Consider the following 18,986-nt stretch of genomic DNA (forward strand, 5'->3'; position numbering starts at 1 on the left):
GAGAGCCAGGGATCTTACCTCGAGATTCATCTCTTTCTGGTTGTTTTGTACCTATAAAGGTACACTAGTATCATAGTCAATCTTTGTCTCCAATATTTTCTTGAAATGTTTGAGAGCGCTTCTACTCATGTTTTGGGATAGCGATGATTTAGTGAACCTTAAGATGGCTTGTTATCTAGAGTTTGACCTACGGTTTATGGGAACCCAGTAGCTTTTGCTCAGACTCTACTTAATTTTAAGAAATTTACTAAATATCTCTAAATATTTGATTGTGGACCCAGTTACTATAGTAAATTTATTTGAAGTCTGATGTAGGAACCCATAAGTTTCAAATCCTGGATCCACCTCTGTCCTTGTTGCAAGTCTTATGCCTATGCGTAGAGCAATGGTGAAAATATCATGCATTTGGCCTTCTCATTTTCTGGCACAAAGCTGTGATGATTTATGGTGTCCAAGTCACCGGTTTAAAATCCAGAATCGAGGAAGTTTGACTCTGTTTTACAGTCCGCGAAACACAGAAATCCGGGTAAGGAATTCTGTTAACCCGGGAGAAGGTGTTAGGCATTCCCGAGTTCCGTGGTTTTAGCACGATCACTTTAATCATACTTGGCTAAATTAAATTGTTTAATTACTTATTTTAGAATCTATGCGCATCTACCTTTTACCGCTTTTAATTGCTTGATTATTCGTAATTAAAGAATTGAGTCACGCGTACGTGTACTCATTTCGTTTGGCGCGTCAAAAATCATGTCACGCGTACGTGTCCACAATTAATCACGCTTTATTAATTATTAAGAAAGTTTGGCCGAAGTTGCGTGAACGCATACCTCGATTTATTTTTAGAACGAAATTCATAATTATGTTACAGGAATGTATACATAATCACGATAATAAATTTAAAATGTGTCTAAAGCGTACTATTCATAATTCTTCTTAATCTTTTGAGATTATTGTGATACCACATTTATGGACAAGATATTATTGGGGAGCAAATAAGCTAACTAACATGATCTATTACTTGGCCAGATTCCTTATGGCTCAAAACCCACCTTATGGCGTATTCTTATTTCTTGTCAAGAAAGGAACAACTCCAATTTTCCATCTACCCAATTAAAAGCATTTATTCAAGAACCAAGACTAGACGAGATACATCACAATCGAAATAAAAACTAATTAAAACAATTTAAACGAAAACTAAGACATGCTACTCAAACAACGTAGAATCACAAATCAACCAACACGTGTACCAAGCTATCATAACACAATAAAATGAGAATGAAAATTGAGAAATGAACCTTTTATTGATGAACAAAGCTGAAAATTGCAAGTCAATCGGGCTAAACAAAGCAATAATTCTTGGACCGAAACACCGAATTACAAATCGGAACCTCGAATCGACATCGAAAAGCTCGAAACCCAAATCGACCTCAGTCAAACGATAAACTAAAACCTCAAATATGTGACAACTGATTACAAAATGCAGACGAATGAATGAGCGAACGAGTCAGAACAGATCGAGAAATTGACTCGGACGCACACTCTTGCTCTTTGCATATATCGATTCTCCTCCAGTCCCATTTCCCTCATTGTTGAACTTGTTCAACGTAGCTTGCTTCAATTTACGACTGAATTCCCCACTAATGCGTGTATAACAATCCTCACCAAATTTCACCAAATTTCGATGAATAAAAATCATCCAAGTCCATCAAACGAACAAATTGCCAACATGTCTTATTTGCAATTTGTTGATCAACCCATTAGGATTTTATTAGGTACAAAAGAGTTAGGCGTGACGTCATTTCTCAATGTAGTGCTTTTGGCGTAGGAATTAGGATTTCATTAAGACGTGCTTTTTGGGAATTTGGTCTCCTTTTGTGTGGTGGGTCTGCCGTTTTCTTGCTTTAGAGTTCAGGGATTCAAAAATTCATGGCTGCCGTCTTCTGCGTAATCTAGGTCTAGGGATTGAAAACTTAGGGTAGAGTTTCTATAATTGAATATTTTATATGGAGGTGGGAAAGGATGATGGTCATTGGATTAGAAGGAAATAGATGGTTAGGATTAAATCTTGCACTTAAGTGGGCTAATGAGTTGGGAAGAATGAGCTAAGAATAATTGGATTGAACCATGTCTTTGGGTTTGAACTTAGGCTAAAAAGACCAAATAATACAATGTATCTATAAAAATGTAATAATCACTCTAAATTAAAATAAACTAATATAAAACTAAATACTACGAGTAAAACTATTTTTTTTGTATTTTCAAGTGTTATAATACTATAAATATAAATACACTAATTGACTTTAACCTAACGATGAAAATATTTATTTTATTTTTTTGTAATTTTATTTTTTTGTGATAAAATAAAGTAAGAGAGTCAAAACTATTTAAAATAACGATATTAAACCTAAACTAAATATTTTACGCAAAATGTGTAAAATCTTGGGGAGGGTCAAAAATTACATGTCTATAGCTGCCGCTTTTTGACTGGAAACGCGAAGAGTTTTCAGACAAAGAACAACGAGACAGATTTTTTGACCCGACCCTTATTTAGATAGACTAAAAACTAAAAGAAAAGAGGATGTGGCCGAGCCCCTGTATCTTAGCCGCCTATATATCTTTGGCTATAGAGGAACCAGGCCACGTGTAGTTCAGAGGTGAATGAGGTGATGGGGTACCGAGGTGGGGAGCCGATTGAGGTGCCATCAAGGTTCCGGTCTGTGATCCTGTTATTACATCAAAAATCAAAATTAAAAAGACTAACTAATCCTATCAGCTACAAGTTACAAGATTCCTAACTATGAGTCTTCTGAAGCTTGATCTTGAGTCTTGGTTGGTTCTTCATGCGGACTCTGATCTGAATCTTGATGCTTGTTAGCTGCAGGTGTTGGTTTATTCTTTCACGGCTTCTTCGGATTAAGACCGGACATGCAGAGCTTGTGACTTCAATCACGTCTTGAGCATTCCACAACTTTTCTCTGCTTCTGCACTTCGAGTTCACTTCATTTTCTTTTTTTCTTTTTTCTTTTATTCTAGATTGAGACTTCTTCTTTTGGTCGTCTCGAACCTTGTGCCTCGAGGTAAAACATGCTCAAACACCAAAACAAACGAAATTTTCTGCCCCGGTTTTTACTAGGAAAATTTCGTGAGTTATTGTAACAAAATTCTAAAGTACTTCTTTATTGAAAGCAATAAAAGTCAGGATTGTGTATCCGTGAGAAAAAGAGATTAGGGAGTGGAGACCCTATATCTAAAATAAAATCAACTGGGGATTGGAGGCCCTATGTTGGAAAGATTACCAGGTTATGCTGGCATCAACTAAGGAGTAAGACCCTATGTTGGAAAAGATTACCAAGTTATGCTGGCATCAACTAGGGAGTGGTGGCCCTATGTTGGAAAAGATTACCAGGTTATGCTGACATCAACTAGGGAGTGGTGGCCCTATGTTGGAAAAGATTACCAGGTTATGCTGGAATCAGCTAGGGAATGAGACCCTATTTTGGAAGAGAAGATTAGGGAGTGGAGACTCTATGTCTAAAACGAACCAAAAAGGATTTTTTTCTTAGAAAAAACAATTTCATTCATTTTCATTTTTTTTCTTTTGAGAAAAACAAATTGCCCCAACACTTTTTTTTTCTTTCAAAGGCATGAACAAATAACTTCTTTTTTTTTAAAAAAACAAGACATCCTCTTTTCTTCTTTTTTTTAAAAAAATTTCATAGGAGAAAATTCATCAGCCTAGGTCTTCTAATTTATTATCTTAGGAGAAAGATTCATCAGACTAAGATGTTTATCCTAGGAGAAAGATTCATTAGAATAGGTTTCTTATCTTAGGAGAAAGATTCATCAGACTAAGATGTTTATCCTAGGAGAAAGATTCATCAAACTAGGTTTCTTATCTTAGGAGAAGGATTCATCAGACTAAGATTTCGATCCTAGGAGAAAATTCATCAGACTAGGTTTTCTATCTTAGGAGAAAAATTCATCAGACTAAGACTTCGATCCTAGGAGAAAATTCATCAAACTAGGTCCATTTTTGTTATCTTAGGAGAAAGATTCATCAGACTAAGATTTCTATTGGAAGGAAAATCCATCAGACTAGGACTTTTTATCCTAGGAGGAAAAAATGTGAAGATCAATGACAAGATTTTATGTACAATAGCAAGACAAATAAAAGATTTGAGAAACTTCCCTTTGTCGGCTCTTCTTTTCTTTTTCTTTTTTTTTTTGTTTTTGTTTTTAACCACTTTCCTTGCACTGCTTTGTTCCTATTTCACACAAAGAAAAATTTGTCAGTTTTGAAAATGGTGGTCGGTTTGTGGCCTTGAGTCTTGGCAGCTTGGCTTCTGCTCAATCAGCTTGAGTCGGTTTCAAAAGACTTTTGCTCTGCATCAACCCTGATTGTTTCACACCCAGCACCATTTGTATTTGCGGCTCAATCAGCCTTATCCCAACTGGAGATCTTTGCTTAGGTGACCTTTTCTGATATCTTGAATGACTTCCTGCTTTTTGAGCAATTTGTCTGTTAGAGAGAATCACCAGTTATCTTTGCTTGCGCCAAGTAGGCTTACAATAGTCTTTTGGGGAAGCCTTTGCATGAATCCTCAAGGTATATTGACAGTACAACGGAATGTGCTGGCCAAATTTACTTTATGCTACTGAAAAGCTGGTAGCAGATTTTGAAATCTTTTCTTGCTTGTTTTGATAAGAACTGACTCAGAGTGAAGGACACAATGATGCAAAGAAACAAGTTTTAACAATAAATGCCCCGGTCGGAAGGACAGAAGGAAGTTTTTTTTAATAACTAGCCTTAATGATCATAACATGCATTTTGGAATCATCGGCCTAATCTATCAAACTAATCCAATCTTCCTTTTTACTATTCTTATGACCTTTGAAGTCGGGCCTGTTCATGCTAATCCTTTGCATCAGCTTCACGACTCACTTTCGACTAGTGGTGCCCCGAGGGGTTTTCACCAATAAGTCTCTTTCATTTATTCATCTATACTTACCGTCGTCTTACAGTGCCCGTGAGGGTTTTCACTAGTAAGACTCTCTCATTTTCTTTTATTTTTTGCTTTTTCTTTTGCTTTCTTGTGCGAGCAACTTGACAGTGTTCTATATCCGTGACAGTCGTTGCTCATTGCATGCTTCTCTTGGCATTCTTGAAGGCATATCGGGAGGTCTTTATTTGGAAGGCTTTTGGATAGGGTTGGAAAGAAAGGATGTCATGAAGGCTCAAAATAGACTCAAAGTAAAGGGGGTTGTAGACTCACAACTCTTGGAATCGACTCTTTCAAAAGTGAAATAAAATCTCTGCCCCAGTTTTAGATACTGGATTTTTCTTTTTCGTTTTTTTTTGAATTCTTATTTGGGAGACCGAACCGTGAGGCTGCCTTCGTGTCCTTTTTTAAGGAATCAGGTCGAACATAGTTCAAACATTTGACCTAACTATAATTTTTCTTTCTATTCCTCTGTCCTTTTTCATTTTCATTTTCTTTTTTTTCTTTTTTTTTGTTTTTGTTTGCCCCAACTTCTATCTTCTGAGGGCATGGACCTTTGACAGTTCTTTTCTTCTTCATATTTTTTTCACTTGAACATTCTAAGAATTGCCCCAGTTTATACTCTTGGGAGATGGATTTTTTCTTGTTATTTTATTTTTTTGACTTTTGACTCTAAACTTGATTCTAAAAGAGGTGGTCAAAGAAAATAACACAGGCTCAAAGGGGTGACAAAGGGTATAAAGTGTTTGGGTAGTAGAAAAAGGGCCTCCCAACCTCGAGAATGCGAAACATAGTATCTTTTCGCGATCACATCATTAACGAACATGTCTGTCTTCTTGGTGTGTTGTGGTCACAAGACACTTTCCATCCCTTAATGTTAAACTTTCAACAAACTTCAATTGATTAAACATCTTCAAGCCCGATCTTCACAATGATTTAAAGGTGAATTTTACTCGACCTCAATTCCAAAATATTTCAACTCTTTATTCATCCTCAAAAGTGTTTTTTTCCAGCTATCCAATTCCAGATTAAATTAGTTTTTATGATCTGGCCAAAATTTCCGCATGCATGTCATGTTATTAGAACTAGCGAGAAAAGAACTAAGAACAAAATGACACAAAAGGACAAACTGTATTTTATTGAGTAAAGGATGAAAGGTTTGACAACAAGACAAACAACCTAAAATCCGAGTTACAACCCTAAAATAACCCGGCGAATGAAAATAGCAACAAAACATGCAGACAAGACTCATGCAAACAGAATAGAAGGATAGAAGGGTTTGACTCAATAAAACAAATAAAATCTGGATGACAACCCTGAAATAACCCAGATAGTAGAAAAAATATCAAAACAAGCTACCAATATTCCTTCCTAGTAAGGAGAGAATGACTTTTCAATTTCTAAGGTTGACATTTAGCCACAAATTTGCTCATCAGAATCACCATGGCCTACTCCAATTTTAGTCGGCAAATTCCTGAGAAGATTCTCATACTCCATGTCACCAAGCATCATCCCCACAAAGTGTGCATCATCATGTGTAGGTAAAGGATTCTGCGTGATATTCTGGGCGTCATATCTTGGATCACAATCAATTTTTCCTGGATTAACCTTTATATTTCTCTTTCCAAATCTCGACAGCTTTCAACATTGTGCGCCTGTGCATTAGAATGATGCAATCATGTCATAATGCTTTAACATCTCAAATAACTTGCATAGGAATCTCCTATTGGTGTAAAATTATTTTTCAACCTTTGTTCCCCTTTATACCTTTGGCTTGGATGTGGGTTATAGGGCATCTGAAAATTTTGTGGAGGCCGGTGGAGATTCTTTGATGCTCGTGCTCATCTTCTGGGGTGTTTTAGTGGCTGGACAACATACTGAGGTGGAGAAACAGAGTATTGTGAGTTCTGAGGTGGATAGTAGTGCTCAAGAGCATCATCGAAAAATAGATGAGGCTAGTCATACCTTCGAGATGCTCTGCTCGACCCTGATGTCATCATGATTTCTTCGTCCTTCTCATTTGTGTCACTAAAATTATCAGATTCAATCTGGGCAGCCTGAGTTGCGGCTTTAAGAACCGCTTGAATTATAATTCTGCATGCCTTAAGACTATTCTCAACCATTTCACCCATTTTGATTACTTCTGAGAAGGATTTACCCACTGCAGACATCATGTTTTGAAAATAATCTGGCTCTTGAGCCTGAAGAAAGACAGTGATTAGCTCGTGGTCATCCATGGGTGGTTTAACTTTAGCTGCTTGCTCTCTCCATTTAATGGCATATTCTCTGAAACTTTCAGTTGGTTTCTTCTTCAGGTTTGAAAGGGAATTACGGTCTGAGGCGATGTCAATGTTGTATTAGAACTGTTTGACAAAGGCCTGTGCTATGTCATCCCAGACATACTAGTGAGATGTGTCTTGGTCCATAAACCATTCAGAGGCTACTCCCGTAAGGCTTTCCCCAAAATTAGCCATCAGTAATTCTTCTTTTCCTACCGCACCTCTTAGTTGATTGCAATACCTTTTCAGGTGGGCTATGAGGTCTCCATGTCCATCATACTTTTCAAATTTGAGAGTCTTGAAACCAGGTGGCAAGTGGACATCGGGGAACATACATAGATCCTTGAAGGCAATACCCTTCTGACCTGCCAACCCTTGCATGCTTTTCACTCTTTGGGTCATTTCTTCCTGTGCCATCTTTCGGGCAGGCTTCTCAATCTTTGCAGGAACATTAAATAGGTACGAATGGTACTCAGGAGAGTGAGATTGTTCTTGCTGGGTAGCAAACTGTGACTCATGAGTTTTCCTCTGTACCACCGTCGGCTGTGGGATGGTGAAGATGGGCATAACAGTAGTGGTTGTCTGATTGATTGTCAATGGAAAACTTTGGGAGCGCACAACAGAAGTTCCAGCTGTAGTCATATAGTTGGTATAATGACTGAACCCAGGTGGATATGATTGATCAGACAATGAGACCGGAATGGCAGCAGTCGAGATGGGTGTGAATTCTGAGAAACCATGAGAAGAAAAGGGCGGTCCTTGGCCATTAGCCCATGCTGGACACATTTTAGTCATTTGCTATTTCAGTATTCTATTTTCCTCAAACACAGTAGACTCTTGTCGAACCCTCTGATCCTGAGTCTCTTGAGCACTTGTAACAACTTCGATGTCAGTTATCATTTTTCCTTGGATCTTGTGTTGTCCGCTTACCACAAATCGACCACCTCAAACTTTCTTCGAAATTCAAAACAAAAGACACGTTAGAATGGACTCAGTCAGTCCTTACTATTATCATCATTTTTTTTTCATTTTTTCACTTTTTTTTGGTTGATCGAACCTGATGTGGGTTGCCTACGTATCTGTAACGATCCGACCGGTTGTTTTGAGCTTTTTCACTTTGCTCGCCAGTTCTAGGGCATGACTTGCCCCGTGTGGTGTATTATGACTTATGTAAATCGTTGGTGTTGGGTTTCAGGTTAATCAGAATGAATTTGGAAGAACAGTCTCAGTTGAAAGCTTAAAATTTGAAAGGTTCGACCAAGATTTGACTTTTTTGTATTTGATCTCGGATTGGAATTTTTATGGTTTAGTTCGCTCCGTTAGGCGATTTGGGACTTAGGAGCGTGATCAGAATATATTTTGGAAGTCCGTGGAAGGTTTAGGCTTGAATTGGCGAAATTGAAATTTTGGCGTTTTCCGGTTGATAGGTGAGATTTTGATATTGGGGTCGGAATGGAATTACGGAAATGGGACTAGGTCCGTTGTGTTATTTGTGATGTGTGTTCAAAATTTCAGGTCATTCAGATGAGGTTTGATAGACTTTTTGATCGAATTCGGAATTTGGAAGTTTTGGAATTCTTAGGCTTGAATCCGAGGGTGATTTGATATTTTGATGTTGTTTTGAGCGTTATGAAGGTTGGAACAAGTTTTAATTATGTTATGGGGTGTGTTGGCATGTTTGGTCGGGGTCCCATGAGGCTTGGATATGTTTTGGAAGAGTTTTTGGAAGATTTTGGTGTTTTGAGCATAATCATGTAATGATCCGAAGGTCCATTTTTAGTTCTAGAAATCAAAAATTGATTTTGAGACTTCCAGAATTTTGATAATGAATTATAGGAGTGATCTGAAAATCTTGGTCTAATTTCACCAAGTCGCAATTGGGTTTTTGACGCGAATCATGAGTTAATTGTTTAACGAGCGAAATGGATATCGCACTGAGCAAATGAGCTCCGAATTGAGTTTTGATTGAAGGACTATATTCTTATCATTATTTTTGACTCATAGGAACAAGAATCATCAAATTCTGAGTTCGTATGATGGAGTTAGACTCTTTTTAGTGAAATTAAAGACTGTTGGTGAATCAGATCTGGTGTGCACCTTTTAGCGACCAGAGTGGACCGTTTAGCGACGGGAATTAAGCCTTTAGCGACCAGAATTTGATTTATTAAAGCTGTTACGTTTTTTTAGCTCATTTTGATGTTTTTTTGGTGAAAGAACACAGCTTGGGGCGATTTTTGAGCAAGAAATCATGGGAAATAATGAGGTAAGTCACTTGTGATCATTTCTACTCCATAATATTGAATTATCATCGAATAATCCGACTAGATTACATGTTTTTGAGGTATAAATTGGGGATTTGGACCTAGGGATTTGAAAATAAGATTTGAAGATTTGGAGGTCGAATTGTTATCGAAATTTAGTAATTTTGGTATGATTGGACTCGTGGTTGAATGGGTTGTTGGATTTTGTGAGTTTCGTCGGATTCCGAAGCGTGGGCCCGGGGGGTCGGGTTTGAGCAATTTCGGGATTTTGATGTTAAATTGGATATTTTCGAGTGGGTTTCGCTCACTTAGCATATTTTAATGATTATGTACTGATTGTGGCTAGATTTGGAGCATCCGGAGGTCGATTCGCGCGGGCGAGGCATCGCGGGCTAGAGTTCGGACTAGATCGAGGTGAGTAATGATTGTAAATGATTCTCTCAGGGTTTGAAACCCTTGATTGCACATTGTAGTGCTATATTGAGGTGGGGCACACGCTTGATGACGAGCGTGGGGTCGTTTACTATTGGGGATTGTGACTTGGTCCATCCCGATTGATGATTTTATCGCGTATTTGATTGAAAATTATTTTCTACCATCATTATTTGGGCTGAATGTCATATTTGGGCCTAGTGCCAGCTATTTGAACCCTACGGGGATTTTTGTTGATATTTCCTCACTGTTTTGACTTTATACTTGAACTCAGTCATGTTATTTTCCATTGTTTTCAAAACTCAGCCAAGTTTATTTTGCTTTAACACTTGAAATGATATTTCAAAAAATGTTTTGGGCTGAGCATCATGTTTTACTGTTACCCAAGTGACTTATGTGATTTTTGACTAAGTAAGGTCGAGGGCCTGTATTATGAGGATACTTTTGGGTCGGGCTACATGCCGCAACAGTGAGATACTGATTTGATTATCAGGCCAAGGGCCTGAGATATGTACGCCACGAGGTGACTTGTTGATATTGATATGAGGCCGAGAGCCTGTTTATGATGCACGAGGTGACTTGATATTGCGCTTGGGCTATAGGGGCCCCTCCTGGAGTCTGTAAACCCCCAATGAGCGCAGGTACCAATTGTGATGTGAGATATAGCCCGAGGGCTGATATTGTTCTATGTGATAGCCCGATGGGCTGGTATTGTTCTATGTGATTGCCTGAGGGGCTGGTACCGTTCTATGTGATTGCCCGAGGGGCTAGTATTGTTCAGAGATATTGCCCGAGGGGTAGAGTTGTTGACATTGTGCCCGAGGGGTGAATCTTTATATGCTTATCTTTCATATTTACCTGTCATTTACCTATTAAACTATGGTATTTGTGCCCGAGGGGCAGATTTACTGTACTTATCTGCACTAACTATTTTGCATTCATTTGCATAACTGTTGAAAAAGTCATTTTCAAAGAAGTTTATACTGGGCTAAGATGTTTTAAAAGATTTTTACAGCTTCACTGCTTTCTTACTGGTTTTGAACTGCTTCTATACAACATCTTGATATGCTTTACGTGATTTCTTACCATTCAGGCTTTAGTTATGATTATTACTCACTGAGTTGGAGAACTCACTTTACTCCCTGCAACTTGTGTGTAGATCCAGGTATTTATACACCCGGTAGCGGGTTTTGGTTGATCAGAGGCAGAATCAGCGGAGTTTAGCAAGGTAGCTGCCGGCGTTCGCAACACTGCTTTTCTCTCTCTTAATTTCATTAGTCTGTATTTGTACACTTCAGACTTTCAGTTGTATTTATACCTTAGTAGATGCTCGTGACTTGTGACATCCTGGTTAGGGCTGTGTCGGATTGTATTTTCGCTACTTATTATCATTAAATCATGTTTAGAATGCTTTTATATTGTTTAACTGTTTTAAAAGGTGAATTGGGTTTAATTGGCTGGCCTTGTCTTCATGAGAGGCGCCATCACGACCGGGTTCGGGGTTAGGGTCGTGACAGTATCATGTGGGAACATGAATCAGATCTTGTGTAGTTCGGGAAAATCAGGAATAAAGTAAATAAAACTAACTCTTTTTTTGGATTTTGGACTTTTTTCGAAAGAAAGACTTAAAAAGAAGAAACAAAATATTTTGAATTTATGAAAGAAATACTTCTAAAGAAAAAAGAAAATATTTTTGAATCTTAAATTTTCGTTTCAATTTTCGAAAGAAGAATGAAAATATTTTTGGATTTTGAGAGAGATTAAAAGAAAATATTTTTGTAATTTTTTTAAAATTAGGGTCTGAAAGAAAGACTTTCTAAAGAAGGAACTAAAGGAAAATATTTTTGAATTTTTTGAAAATTGTGGGCCGGAACCGATGAGGTTTGCCTACGTATCTCACATCCGGTGAGAATCAGACCCGCGTAGTTCGCCAGTTTTGACGGAACAGGGAAACATGGCACTTAAGATTTTGGGCTCATTTCGAAATGACTTTTTTTTTTTTTCAATTTTCATCATTTTTCTTTTTCTCTTTTTTTTTTTTGAAAAATTTAGGCAGAGTTTCAGAACATTTTAAAATACCGGGGTTTCAGATCCGGGTGAATTCTCTATCCTACCGCACTCTTGGTTTTTTTCTTGATTTTTTTTCCTAGCCGGTCAACATGCAAGCCGAAACAAATAAATGTACACATAACACATAAGATGCATCAGGATGGTCTTTTATTTCGGGTACATCTGTCCTGGACAGACCCAACCCCTGTGTTGAGTCCTCATAGTCAAATGCACGTGATGCAAGCAAACGTTCCTACTAGGGATCCGGCATGAGGCTATATTTTTCTAGGTTTAAACCTGGGGTTGTGTTCTAGACCTGGCTTACCCGAGCGGACAGCTCGAGCCAAGGTGGGGGCAACGTACTGGGAGTACGAAAGTCTACCCGGCCTTGATGCTGACCCAAGCCTCGTTCTATTTGGTATGACTTATAACAAAAAAGTGGGCCACGCGTACGTATGCACCATATTTTTAGAAGACTTAGAAGGGTGGCGTAAGAAGACATTTAAATACAATTCAAATAATTTGAAAGCGGTAAAAGTGGCAATTAGCACATTACGCCCACAAAATATAGTAACATCAACACTAAATAAAGCCAAGTAAAAATCACAATAACAAGCTCGAATTCTTGAACCCTGAACTAGAGATTCTGGGTTCTTATCCCAAGCAGAGTCGCCAGAGCTGTCACATCTCCTTTTTACTACCCCGAAAGGGATATAAGGGAGTTTTTCTAATTTAAGTGACAATAATCGAAACGGGATTATTTATTTAAATTCAGAGTCGCCACTTAGGATAATTTATGGTGTCCCAAGTCACCAGTTTAAAATCCTGAATCAAGAAAGTTTGACTCTGTTTTACAGTTTGCGAAACACAGAAATCCGGGTAAGGAATTCTATTAACCCGGAAAAAGGTGTTAGGCATTCCCGAGTTTCGTGGTTTTAGCATGGTCACTTTAATCATACTTGGTTTAATTAAATTGTTTAATTACTTATTTTAGAACCTATGTGCATTTACTTTTTACCGCTTATAATTGCTTGATTATTCGTAATTAAAGAATTAAGTCACGTGTACGTGTACTCATTTCGTTTGGCGCATCAAAAATCATGTCACGCGTACATGTCCACAATTAATCACGCTTTATTAATTATTAAGAAATTTTGGCCGAAGTTGCGCGAATGCATACCTCGATTTATTTTTAGAATGAAATTCATAATTATGTTACGCGAACGTATACATAATCACGATAATAAATTTAAAATGTATCTAAAGCGTACTATTTATAATTCTTCCTCATCTTTGAGATTATTGTGATGCCAAATTTATGGACAAGATATTATTGGGGAGTAAATAGGCTAGCTAACATGATCTATTACTTGACCAGATTCCTTATGGCTCAAAAACCACCTTATGACCCATTCTTATTCCTTGTCTAGAAAGGAACAACTCCAATTTTTCCATCTACCCAATTAAAAGCATTTATTCAAGAACCAAGACTAGACGAGATACATCACAATCGAAATAAAAACTAATTAAAACAATTTAAACGAAAACTAAGGCATGCTACTCAAACAACGTAGAATCACAAATCAACCAACACGCGTACCAAGCTATCATAACACAATAAAATGAGAATGAAAATTGAGAAATGGACCTTTTATTGATGAACAAAGCTGAAAATTGCAAGTCAATCGGGCTACACAAAGCAACAATCCTTGGACCGAAATACCGAAATTACAAACCGGAACCTCGAATCGACATCGGAGAGCTCGAAACCAAATCGACCTCAGTCAAAGATAAACTAAAACCTCAATATGTGACAACTGATTACAAAATGCAGACGAATGAATGAGCGAACGAGTCAGAACAGATCCAGAAATTGACTCGGACGCACACTCTTGCTCTTTGCATATATCAATTCTCCTGCAGTCCCATTTCCCTCATTGTTGAACTTGTTCAACGTAGCTTGCTTCAATGTACGACTGAATTCCCCACTAATGCGTGTATAAGAATCCTCACCAAATTTCACCAAATTTCTTTGAATAAAATCATCCAAGTCCATCAAACGAAAATTGTCAACATGTCTTATTTACAATTTGTTGATCAACCCATTAGGTACAAAAGAGTTAGGCGTGATGTCATTTCTCAAAGTAGTTCTTTTGGCGTAGGAATTAGGATTTCATTAAGCCGTGCTTTTGGGAATTTCCTTTCCACTTTTTGTGTGGTGGGTCTGCCGTTTTCTTGCTTTAGAGTTCAGGGATTCAAAGATTCATGGCTGCCGTCTTTTGTGTAGTCTAGGTCTAGGGATTGAAAACTTAGGTAGGATTTTTATAATTGGGTATTTTATATGGAGGTGGGAAATGATGATGACCATTGGATTGGAAGAAAATAGATGGTTATGATTAAATCTTGCACTTAAGTGGGTTAATGAGTTGGAAAGAATAGACTAAGGATAATTGGGTTGAACCATGTCTTTTGGGTTTGAACTTAGGCTAAAAAGATTAATAATACAATGTATTTATAAAAATATAAAAATCACTCTAAATTAAAATAAATTAATATAAATTAAATACTACTAGTGAAATTAATTTTTTTTTGTATTTTCAAGTGTTATAAAACTATAAATATAAATATACTAATTGACTTTAACCTAAAGATGAAAATATTTATTTTATTTTTTTGTAATTTTTATTTTTTTGTGATAAAATAAAGTAAGAGAATCAAAACTATTTAAAATAACGATATTAAACCTAAACTAAATATTTTACGCAAAAATGTATAAAATCTTGGGGAGGGTAAAAAATTACATGTCTACAGATGGTATTTGCTAATCTTGCGAGGATGAGTGCTTGAACATTCAGGATGTCATTCACTTAGGTAGAAAAGTATTACAGTTAGTGTTCTTAGCTAGAAAAGCAAAAAAAAAAACCTTGCACGGTTGTTTTTTCGCTCTATATAAGGGACAAACCCCTTCTAAACCCTAAAAGACATATCATAGGGAATATTCGAAAGAATATTCTTAATTCCCCCTATTGGGCCTACACTACTGTATAAGTCATGCAGTCTCTGTTTGCTTGTTTGTCGTCCTCCACAGGACGTCGAGCTACGAGGATCTCGTCGTTGGTCGTCACTGGTCGTGGTCGTCCAAATTTGGACCTATACAGTTAGTCCCTCCGCTTGTCGAGGTTGCAACCTGGTGCGTCCTTGATAAGCGGATACCACCCACTCTTGTGGAGAAATTTGGTTTACGAAGTGTTATGACCTAGCCAATAACAGGAGGTCAGCGTACTCAACAAGATACCGGATAGTGTATCTTATCAAGAAATGACATCGTCTCCACGTGCGTCATCATTATGCATGTTTTCGAGATAGGGGTTGAGTTATTGTCGCTTCGATTTTGATGCCACTCTGCAGCTTTCCGCTTTGATTCTGGCGCCACCCAATCCTATAAATAGGTGGAGGGTTTATTTTTTCAAAAACACTTGGCCATTTCATTTCCGGTTATCCTTTGTCATCCCTCTCGTGTTTGCTTCAACGGTTTTTCTGCTTCTTCTTCTCCCATTCTTCATTCGCAACTTTCTGTGATTTTAACACCTTTTCCATCGAAGAGATGCCTAGAACACATCGATCTCGTGAAGGGGTTTCTGACGCCAACCCGTTATCCGTGGCGCTCCCCTCTAACAGTGAGGACATGACGGTGGAAGAGGGTGACAACTTACCCACTGTAGAGGAGTTGCTGCTGAGACACCCCATGTCTCGAAGCGACTTTATCAAGGATCCTCCTCCTACTCCTACCCCCGTGCTCTCAGAAATGGAACAAGTCCCTATTGATGCTCTTCACGCAAAATATGGCATCCCCGCTCATGTTGATATGGTTCCAGCGGGGAGGGACTTCGTAGAAGTCCATAGGCCCGGGTAATGTGCTTTTTATGAGTACTCCTTCGTGATCGGCCATTCCTTTCCCCTTCTTCCGTTAGCGGAAGAATTCTGTCGATTCTACCAGGTTTGCCCGGCATAACTTTCTCCGTACATGCTTAAAATACTTCTGCTGTTGACAAAATACACGGAGTTGGCGGGGTGCGAGGTCACTGTTCACCATCTTCTACACTTGTTTTCACCTAGCTTTCATAGGGGCACTGTGGTGCATTTAAGGCACCGTGGGACGAAAGGGCTAGTCGTTGGGACTGACGACCGAGTGAGCCGTAAGTTTTGGCACAAGTACTTCTTTGTCAGGACCGCACATATCGTGTTTGACCCTGCTAGGTTTCTGGAGTGATGGAATGAGAACCATAAGCATCACCATTTGTTTTATTCTTTCTTTTCTTCTTCATTTACCTTAGTGTTTGTTTACTTCTCGTTTGCAGCTATGGGGTATCCACCTCAACCTATTGTAGGTATAAGGGATTAGGTAGCCCGTCTGCTCTCCCATGCAGTGGAAACACGAGACTGGCTTGCTTTCGTGAAGCGCTTTGGGCCAAGAGTTTCGTCTGGTAAGTGTCTTTTACTGTATCACTCCTTGACTATACGTCGTTGTCTATTGATATGACTTTTTATGATAACAGGTCGAGGAGCTTCTAGGTGAAGGGATCCAGTCCCTGCATTTCGACAGACTGTCGCTACTGCAGTAAGGCAGTTTACTTTGAGTGAGCCCGTCCGGGAGGGTCATGCCCAACTGGCACAAATGGGAGATCCTTCTCGCAATATGGTCGTGAGGGAAGAGGCCTCTTCCACACCGATCCATCACCTTGTGGACGAATCCTCTAATGGGGATGAGTCGTTACTGAGGAAAAGGATGAGAGTGAAACTTGGGAAAGATGTGGTCGTGGACACTGGTAAAACAGGGACGGGTGCGTCGCAGATAGTGTATGTGCCCACATTTATGGCTGATGCTATTTTGGCGGGGAGGTCTCCCCAAATGAAAGGGGTTTACCCAGGAGGTGGTTCCGTGCGTTCTGCCAAGGGGGGTGCATCGTCTAACGTCGGAGGGGGCCCATGCATTGAGGACGAAGGCTCAGGTTCGGATGTCAACTCGGAGGACGTTCGTGAGTTTTTAGAACGCCATACTCATGTGGAGGTCAGAGTGGATGGTTTTGATCATCACGTAGTTATTCCTGGGGATTACAATTTGTTATCGAACTGTGATCTGGTGGCGTCCTCTTTAGCCCCTTTATGTGTTGCCCCCGAGAGCTAGGTGCTTGGAGCGATGGGCGACATGGAGTTTTCTCGGAACGTCGTCGGCATGGCTTTGCGGGTAGATGTCTTTCTCTTCTTTTTAGTTGTTGGATTTTTGTTATTTTCGACCTGTCTTTCTGCCTTAACTTTTTCCTATTGTGCCCGACCCTTATCATGAAAATTGAGCGCGAGCACCAGGAGAGGAAGTGGACGGCCATCTACGGGATGATGTCTTCTAAATATCTGAAATATCGCATCAAGCATCGTGCGATGGCCAACATTTACAACCAGGACCCCGACTTCCAATTATTCCGCGAAGGGCTTAAACAGAGGGAAGATTAGCTGGCGCATAAGGTCGAGGAGTTGAGGGAGCGAGACGAGGACCTTATGAAGGTCGTTGCCCGCAACAGTGAACTTGAGGCATCCCTTAAGGTGAAGGAAGATAAGCTCGAGTTAAGTAGAGGGGTGATGGCCGAGAACGCCGACCTACAAGCAAAGATGGCTAGTTTGACTGTTGACCTAGGTGTGAAGATAGCCAAGATCGACGAGCTCAGGGGTGAGTTGATTGTGAGCACTAATAGACTGGCAGCTATTATTTCTAAAGCAACGATTTAGGAAGATGCCCTCCATGTCTGTAGGTCGGAGCGGACCAAGGAGGAAGAGGCATCCGTGCTCAAGTTAGCATAGCTTGAGGGGCATGTTAAGGAGTTGGAGGCAGAGCTATCTGTGTTGACCAGGCAAGTGCCATCACTGACAACGGAGGATGTGAGTCGACGCTCGCAACCTTCTACGTCTCGTGCCTCGGCCTATCATGTCGTGCCTCTATACGAGTTGTGGGTTCATGCCGAGGCCCAGCTTGATGTGTATAAGGCTCTTCATGCTGACGGGAAGGCATCTGAAGTAGAACTTTAGGGTGTGCGTGCCGAAGCTCGTGCAGCTCGTGAGGCATGCAGATACGACCCTCTTACTCCTGACGGGGATGATATCAACTCTGATGATGCGAACCGTCTTGCCTCTGACTCTTGGTATGAAGATGTGTATGCTACTGGGGATGATGTGTAATTTTTTGGTTTGTACTTACTTTTTGCTTCATGATTTTTGTAAGGGCATGCTTGAGCCTATTGTAAAGATAGGTGCTGGTGATATTTTTTTGTAATGAAGAAATTGTTTTGTCGATTCGGTGATGATCTTTGTAATATTTGTGATATCCTGTCGTAGCTCGAGTGAAGTCGAACTCATTTTTTGTTGATGGCCTTAGCCATTGAAATGCTACTTTCGAGCTGGCATCGAAGTAGTATCCCGTCGTAGTTTGAGTGAAGTCGAACTTATTTTTCGTTGATGGCCTTAGCCATTAGGATGCTACTATCGGGCTGGCGTCGAAGTAGTATCCCGTCATAGTTCGAGTGAAGTCGAACTCATTTTTTTGTTGATGGCCTTAGCTACTGGGATGTTACTTTGGAGCTGGTGTCGAAGTAGGATCCCGTCGTAGTTCGAGCGAAGTCGAACTCATGCTTTTGTCGATGGCCTTAGCCATTGGGATGCTACTTTTGAGCTGGCATCGAAGTAGTATCCCATCGTAGTTTGAGTGAAGTCGAACTTATTTTTCTGTTGATGGCCTTAGCCACTGGGATGTTACTTTCGAGCTGGCGTCGAAGTAGGATCCCATCTAGTTCGAGCAAAGTTAAACTCATGCTTTTGTCGATTGCCTTAGCCATTGGGATGCTACTTTTGATATGGCATCGAAGTAGGATCCCATCGTAGTTCGAGCGAAGTCAAACTCATGCTTTGGTCGATGGTCT

The sequence above is a fragment of the Nicotiana tabacum genome, chromosome 7, assembly GCF_000715075.1.
Source record: "Nicotiana tabacum cultivar K326 chromosome 7, ASM71507v2, whole genome shotgun sequence".
NCBI classification, from domain to species: domain Eukaryota; kingdom Viridiplantae; phylum Streptophyta; class Magnoliopsida; order Solanales; family Solanaceae; genus Nicotiana; species Nicotiana tabacum.